The sequence below is a fragment of the Idiotropiscis lumnitzeri genome, unplaced genomic scaffold (genome assembly GCF_059441095.1).
Source record: "Idiotropiscis lumnitzeri isolate Australia: NSW breed Sydney's pygmy pipehorse unplaced genomic scaffold, RoL_Ilum_1.0 HiC_scaffold_76, whole genome shotgun sequence".
In the NCBI taxonomy this organism is placed as follows: domain Eukaryota; kingdom Metazoa; phylum Chordata; class Actinopteri; order Syngnathiformes; family Syngnathidae; genus Idiotropiscis; species Idiotropiscis lumnitzeri.
This window is the reverse complement of record NW_028283614.1, coordinates 416,501-425,000: the sequence shown is the minus strand read 5'-3', so window position 1 is coordinate 425,000 and position 8,500 is coordinate 416,501.

Here is an 8,500-nt window from a genome sequence, read left to right as displayed (position 1 = left end):
CGGCGAAGGAAATCTTAAGTGAAAACTTTGAAGCCCCGCCCCCATCATATAGTATTTCGGAAACAAAAAATTTTAGCCCCAGTGTTTGTCCCAGGTCTTCAGATGCTACAGACAGAATTTTAAGGCAATCAGATGAAGCCTTTAGGATCAGGGTGCAAAAGAATGACCCCTGTAAACATGCAAAAAAGGGCAAAAGTCGGACTTTCAAAAATTCATAACTCACTTCCTGTTCATATTAGACGTTAAAATAACAAATTTTTCGCCATGCCCGATGAGACTGCCAAGTTTGGTGAGTTTTTGTGCATGTTTCGGGGGTCAAAAATGCGATCGAACAATCGGAAAAATAATAATAATAATAATTTCTACAAAAACAATAGGGACTTCGCAGCGGTCGCTGCTCAGGCCCTAATAATAATAATAATAAAAGTAATAATATTTTCTACAAAAACAATAGGGACCTCGCCGCGGTCGCTGCTCGGGCCCCAATAATAATTTCTACACAAAGTCCATTGTGGTGACCCGCCCCCTTTTAAGTAAATTCAAAATGGCCGACTTCCTGTAAAACCTAGCTCATTGCTCCAAGAGACTTTTTTGTAGGTCTTGGTCTTATACATACAGTGAACCCTCGCTACTTCGCGGTTCACCTTTCGCGGGTTCAGTGCTTCGCGGGTCTAAAAAATATTCGGGGGCATTGTAGTTTCGCCGAGCGGCACGACGGGGCGCTGGAGCGGTTAGACGGCCGGCGTGCGCCGAAGAAGAGCGTGGGCGAAGAGGAGAGTGGACGAAGAAGAGCACGTTCCCCCGGACACGATCGGTGGCGACGTTTCGCGCGGTTCGGACCGTACCAGAGCTCCGGCCGGCGTGCGTGGCAGTTAAGCCGTAGAGGAGCACCTTCCCCGGGCACGGGCGGTGCCAAGCGGCCCCTAAGTTTAACCGAATGGAAGCTCCGGAGGAGGAGGGCATGCTCGCGTCACAGTAAGCCGAAGAGGAGCACCTTCCCCGGGCACGGGCGGTTCCAAGCGGCCCCTAAGTTTAACCGAATGGAAGCTCCGCAGGAGGAGGGCATGCTCGCGTCACAGTAAGCCGAAGAGGAGCACCTTCCCCGGGCACGGGCGGTGCCAAGCGGCCCCTAAGTTTAACCGAATGGAAGCTCCGGGGGAGGAGGGCGGGCGTGTGTCACAGTTAAGCCAAATTGGAGCACCTCTTCTGCCCGGGCACGAGCGGAGCGCGAGGCTGTCAGTTATGAATGAATAAATGAATAAATAAATAAAGAATGCCACCTTTCATTTCACAGGGCACACCGGACGGCGTACCAGCAGGTAAAAGTCGGAGTAATTAAATAAATACAAAAAGAATGGCTGGGGAATAAAAAAATAATACGTTTTAATAATAATTTGGTTTTTTTGTTATAACATGAATTTCACTCTCTCTCTCCCCGTATATATATATATATATATATATATATATATATATATATTTATTATATATATTGTATATTTTTTTAAGCATTTTTGAAGGTGCGCCGCTACTTCGCGGATTTTCAGTTTTCGCGGGTGGTCTCGGTCCCCGTTAACCGCGATAACCGAGGGTTCACTGTACTCCATAAAATTTACAAAAAGCGAGGTGAAACACTCAACCAGAGCTGCTTTTTTTAACATTTCTCGAGGGCCATGGCGAGCCATTTCAAAAAAGCTGCACAACTAACGTATAAAATATTGATAAATTTGCTCGGCCTGATGTGTGTGTAAAGTTTTACGAGTTGTCGTTCATATTTAGAACCTCATAATCAGCTTTGTTTTATTGACGAACAGTGCAATGCCACTCCCACAACTTTTCATGAAAAAGGACGAATTTCGTATTGTGACATCCTCATGGCCGAAACAGTCATCCGAGCATATATGAGGGCGACCTTGTTGAGTTGCACGGAGAAAAACATCCAAGAAAATAACTTGTATTAGCTTTTACCAGTTGGTGGCGCTACTACTACGATGTAAAATAAGTTGGTAGATGTCTTCAGGGCTGAAGTATCCTCAAATGTGTACAACTTCGAGAAGATAGGATCATCTGAGTCATGTTGCCGGAGCTTTTGTTGCCACAGAGTACAATCGGACTTTTCAGCACCTTAATAGCCACGCCTTTTGCCAAAACGTCACAAAATTCGGCAGAGAGTAAGATCATTGTCTTGAGTCTTTTCTGACTCATTTTCAGTCGGATTCGTCAAAAGGGCACCGTGCAGTACGTGAAAATTAAAATAAAAACAAATTTTTGATTCCACTTGGCGGCACTGTGTGTATAACAAAATAATAACATTAAGATGTCTTCAGGTCGGGACGTTTTATTTACAGGTGAAGGTTTGGATTTTTAGGAGCATGTGCAGGGGAGTTATTAAGCATTCATTTATTTGTATTAGGTTCATTTTGTCTTCTTATTATTGATATTTGACTGATTCATTAAAAGCAGACAATTATGTTTTAGGTTAATTTTTTACCTGACATGTTTCGGCGAGTCTTTCGCCTTCTTCAGAGTGTCGCATGATGGTGTCTTGAGCTGATGTTCCATGAGGGTGTGACTTACCTGTCAAAAAAATGAAAAAAATCAGAGCAGTAAAAGAACAAGCACAACATGAACATTACAAATCAGCAATCACTGACCACTGCAAAAGGGAAAACCACATCATGGACCTGGAGAAGGGCAGGGTCATCCGCACAGAAGAGAACAAACAACAGCGCTGGATCAGAGAGGCCATTGAGATCTGCAAGCGAGGCATAAAAACCATGAACAGAGACAAGGGAGCCTTCATCCTCTCTACCACCTGGACCAGCATCTTGGCGGAGTGAACGGACAGCGGGGGGCGTGACTTGCCTTCATTCTTGTGACAGGTAAGTCACGCCCTCATGGAACATCAGCTGATAAAGACGGGTCACAAGACAGCATCATGTGACACTCTGAAGAAGGCGAAAGACTTTCGTATTGTGACATGCTCAAGGCCTAAACACTCATCCGAGCAAATATAAGGTAGATTTTGTTCACTTGCCCGGAGAAAAACATCAACAAAAATAATTTGTATTTGTTTTAACCAGTTGGTGGCACTACCACTGCGATCAAAAATAAGTTGGCAGCCGTCTTCAGGGCCTGAATATCCTCAAATGTGAAAGATTTCCAGAAGATGGATCATCTGAATCATTTTGCAGGAACTTTTGTTGCCACGGAGAATAATCAGAATCTGCGGCACCGTAATAGCCACGCCCTTTGAAGGAAAGTCATAAAAATAGGGATAGAGTAAGATCAATGTCTTGAGTCTTTTCTAGCCAATTTTCAATCGGATTCGTTAAAAGGGCACCGTGCAGTACGTCAAAATGTAAAAATTGATATTGATTGGCGCAAGGTGTATAACTGAATATAAACATATAGATGTCTTCAGGTACCGACTCTTTATGTACATGTGAAGTTTTGGATTTTTAGCAGCATGTGCAGGAGAGTTATTAAGCATTTTGTCCATTGCGGCGAAGGAAATCTTAAGTGAAAACTTTGAAGCCCCGCCCCTGTCATATAGTATTTCGGAAACAAAAAATTTTAGCCCCAGTGTTTGTCCCAGGTCTTAAGATGCTCCAGACAGAACTTTAAGGCAATCAGATGAAGCCTTTAGGATCAGGGTGCAAAAGAATGACCCCTGTAAACATGCAAAAAAGGGCAAAAGTCGGACTTTCAAAAATTCATAACTCACTTCCTGTTCATATTAGACGTTAAAAAATATAAAATTTTTCGCCATGCCCGATGAGACTGCCAAGTTTGGTGAGTTTTTGTGCATGTTTCGGGGGTCAAAAATGCGATCGAACAATCGGAAAAATAATAATAATACTAATTTCTACAAAAACAATAGGGACTTCGCAGCGGTCGCTGCTCAGGCCCTAATAATAATAATAATAATAATAATAAAAGTAATAATATTTTCTACAAAAACAATAGGGACCTCGCCGCGGTCGCTGCTCGGGCCCCAATAATAATTTCTACACAAAGTCCATTGTGGTGACCCGCCCCCTTTTAAGTAAATTCAAAATGGCCGACTTCCTGTAAAACCTAGCTCATTGCTCCAAGAGACTTTTTTGTAGGTCTTGGTCATATACATACAGTGAACCCTCGCTACTTCGCGGTTCACCTTTCGCGGGTTCAGTGCTTCGCGGGTCTAAAAAATATTCGGGGGCATTGTAGTTTCGCCAAGCGGCACGACGGGGCGCTGGAGCGGTTAGACGGCCGGCGTGCGCCGAAGAAGAGCGTGGGCGAAGAGGAGAGTGGACGAAGAAGAGCACGTTCCCCCGGACACGATCGGTGGCGACGTTTCGCGCGGTTCGGACCGTACCAGAGCTCCGGCCGGCGTGTGTGGCAGTTAAGCCGTAGAGGAGCACCTTCCCCGGGCACGGGCGGTGCCAAGCGGCCCCTAAGTTTAACCGAATGGAAGCTCCGGAGGAGGAGGGCATGTTCGCGTCACAGTAAGCCGAAGAGGAGCACCTTCCTCGGGCACGGGCGGTTCCAAGCGGCCCCTAAGTTTAACCGAATGGAAGCTCCGGAGGAGGAGGGCATGCTCGCGTCACAGTAAGCCGAAGAGGAGCACCTTCCCCGGGCACGGGCGGTTCCAAGCGGCCCCTAAGTTTAACCGAATGGAAGCTCCGGAGGAGGAGGGCATGCTCGCGTCACAGTAAGCCGAAGAGGAGCACCTTCCCCGGGCACGGCGGTGCCAAGCGGCCCCTAAGTTTAACCGAATGGAAGCTCCGGGGGAGGAGGGCGGGCGTGTGTCACAGTTAAGCCGAATTGGAGCACCTCTTCTGCCCGGGCACGAGCGGAGCGCGAGGCTGTCAGTTATGAATGAATAAATGAATAAATAAATAAAGAATGCTACCTTTCATTTCACAGGGCACACCGGACGGCGTACCAGCAGGTAAAAGTCGGAGTAATTAAATAAATACAAAAAGAATGGCTGGGGAATAAAAAAATAATACGTTTTAATAATAATTTGTTTTTTTTGTTATAACATGAATTTCACTCTCTCTCTCCCCGTATATATATATATATATATATATATATATATATATATATATATATATATATATATATATATATATATATTTATTATATATATATATATTTATTATATATATTGTATATTTTTTTTAAGCATTTTTGAAGGTGCGCCGCTACTTCGCGGATTTTCAGTTTTCGCGGGTGGTCTCGGTCCCCATTAACCGCGATAACCGAGGGTTCACTGTACTCCATAAAATTTACAAAAAGCGAGGTGAAACACTCAACCAGAGCTGCTTTTTTTTAACATTTCTCGAGGGCCATGGCGAGCCATTTCAAAAAAGCTGCACAACTAACGTATAAAATATTGATAAATTTGCTCGGCCTGATGTGTGTGTAAAGTTTTACGAGTTGTCGTTCATATTTAGAACCTCATAATCAGCTTTGTTTTATTGCCGAACAGTGCAATGCCACTCCCACAACTTTTCACGAAAAAGGACGAATTTCGTATTGTGACATCCTCATGGCCGAAACAGTCATCCGAGCATATATGAGGGCGACCTTGTTGAGTTGCACGGAGAAAAACATCCAAGAAAATAACTTGTATTAGCTTTTACCAGTTGGTGGCGCTACTACTACGATGTAAAATAAGTTGGTAGATGTCTTCAGGGCTGAAGTATCCTCAAATGTGTACAACTTCGAGAAGATAGGATCATCTGAGTCATGTTGCCGGAGCTTTTGTTGCCACAGAGTACAATCGGACTTTTCAGCACCTTAATAGCCACGCCTTTTGCCAAAACGTCACAAAATTCGGCAGAGAGTAAGATCATTGTCTTGAGTCTTTTCTGACTAATTTTCAGTCGGATTCGTCAAAAGGGCACCGTGCAGTACGTGAAAATTAAAATAAAAACACATTTTTGATTCCACTTGGCGGCACTGTGTGTATAACAAAATAATAACATTAAGATGTCTTCAGGTCGGGACGTTTTATTTACAGGTGAAGGTTTGGATTTTTAGGAGCATGTGCAGGGGAGTTATTAAGCATTCATTTATTTGTATTAGGTTCATTTTGTCTTCTTATTATTGATATTTGACTGATTCATTAAAAGCAGACAATTATGTTTTAGGTTAATTTTTTACCTGACATGTTTCGGCGAGTCTTTCGCCTTCTTCAGAGTGTCGCATGATGGTGTCTTGAGCTGATGTTCCATGAGGGTGTGACTTACCTGTCAAAAAAATGAAAAAATCAGAGCAGTAAAAGAACAAGCACAACATGAACATTACAAATCAGCAATCACTGACCACTGCAAAAGGGAAAACCACATCATGGACCGGGAGAAGGGCAGGGTCATCCGCACAGAAGAGAACAAACAACAGCGCTGGATCAGAGAGGCCATTGAGATCTGCAAGCGAGGCATAAAAACCATGAACAGAGACAAGGGAGCCTTCATCCTCTCTACCACCTGGACCAGCATCTTGGCGGAGTGAACGGACAGCGGGGGGCGTGACTTGCCTTCATTCTTGTGACAGGTAAGTCACGCCCTCATGGAACATCAACTGATAAAGACGGGTCACAAGACACCATCATGTGACACTCTGAAGAAGGCGAAAGACTTTCGTATTGTGACATGCTCAAGGCCTAAACACTCATCCGAGCAAATATAAGGTAGATTTTGTTAACCTGCCCGGAGAAAAACATCAACGAAAATAATTTGTATTTGTTTTAACCAGTTGGTGGCGCTACCACTGCGATCAAAAATAAGTTGGCAGCCGTCTTCAGGGCCTGAATATCCTCAAATGTGAAAGATTTCCAGAAGATGGATCATCTGAATCATTTTGCAGGAACTTTTGTTGCCACGGAGAATAATCAGACTCTGCGGCACCGTAATAGCCACGCCCTTTGAAGGAAAGTCATAAAAATAGGGATAGAGTAAGATCAATGTCTTGAGTCTTTTCTAGCCAATTTTCAATCGGATTCGTTAAAAGGGCACCGTGCAGTACGTCAAAATGTAAAAATTTATATTGATTGGCGCAAGGTGTATAACTGAATATAAACATATAGATGTCTTCAGGTACCGACTCTTTATGTACATGTGAAGTTTTGGATTTTTAGCAGCACGTGCAGGAGAGTTATTAAGCATTTTGTCCATTGCGGCGAAGGAAATCTTAAGTGAAAACTTTGAAGCCCCGCCCCCGTCATATAGTATTTCGGAAACAAAAAATTTTAGCCCCAGTGTTTGTCCCAGGTCTTAAGATGCTCCAGACAGAACTTTAAGGCAATCAGATGAAGCCTTTAGGATCAGGGTGCAAAAGAATGACCCCTGTAAACATGCAAAAAAGGGCAAAAGTCGGACTTTCAAAAATTCATAACTCACTTCCTGTTCATATTAGACGTTAAAATATCAAATTTTTCGCCATGCCCGATGAGACTGCCAAGTTTGGTGAGTTTTTGTGCATGTTTCGGGGGTCAAAAATGCGATCGAACAATCGGAAAAATAATAATAATAATAATTTCTACAAAAACAATAGGGACTTCGCAGCGGTCGCTGCTCAGGCCCTAATAATAATAATAATAATATTATTAATAATAAAAGTAATAATATTTTCTACAAAAACAATAGGGACCTCGCAGCCGTCGCAGCTCGGGCCCTAATAACAATTTCTAGAAAAACAATAGGGACCTCGCAGCGGTCACTGCTCGGGCCCTAATAATAATAATAAAAATAATAATAATTTCCACAAAAACAATGGGGACCTCGTAGCGGTCGCTGCTCGGGCCCTAATAATAATTTCTACAAAAACAATAGGGACCTCGCCGCCGTCGCTGCTCGGGCCCCAATAATAATTTCTACACAAAGTCCATTGTGGTGACCCGCCCCCTTTTAAGGAAATTAAAAATGGCCGACTTCCTGTAAAACCTAGCTCATTGCTCCAAGAGACTTTTTTGTAGGTCTTGGTCTTATACATACAGTGAACCCTCGCTACTTCGCGGTTCACCTTTCGCGGGTTCAGTGCTTCGCGGGTCTAAAAAATATTCGGGGGCATTGTAGTTTCGCCGAGCGGCACGACGGGGCGCTGGAGCGGTTAGACGGCCGGCGTGCGCCGAAGAAGAGCGTGGGCGAAGAGGAGAGTGGACGAAGAAGAGCACGTTCCCCCGGACACGATCGGTGGCGACGTTTCGCGCGGTTTGGACCGTACCAGAGCTCCGGCCGGCGTGCGTGGCAGTTAAGCCGTAGAGGAACACCTTCCCCGGGCACGGGCGGTGCCAAGCGGCCCCTAAGTTTAACCGAATGGAAGCTCCGGAGGAGGAGGGCATGCTCGCGTCACAGTAAGCCGAAGAGGAGCACCTTCCACGGGCACGGGCGGTTCCAAGCGGCCCCTAAGTTTAACCGAATGGAAGCTCCGGAGGAGGAGGGGATGCTCGCGTCACAGTAAGCCGAAGAGGAGCACCTTCCCCGGGCACGGGCGGTTTCAAGCGGCCCCTAAG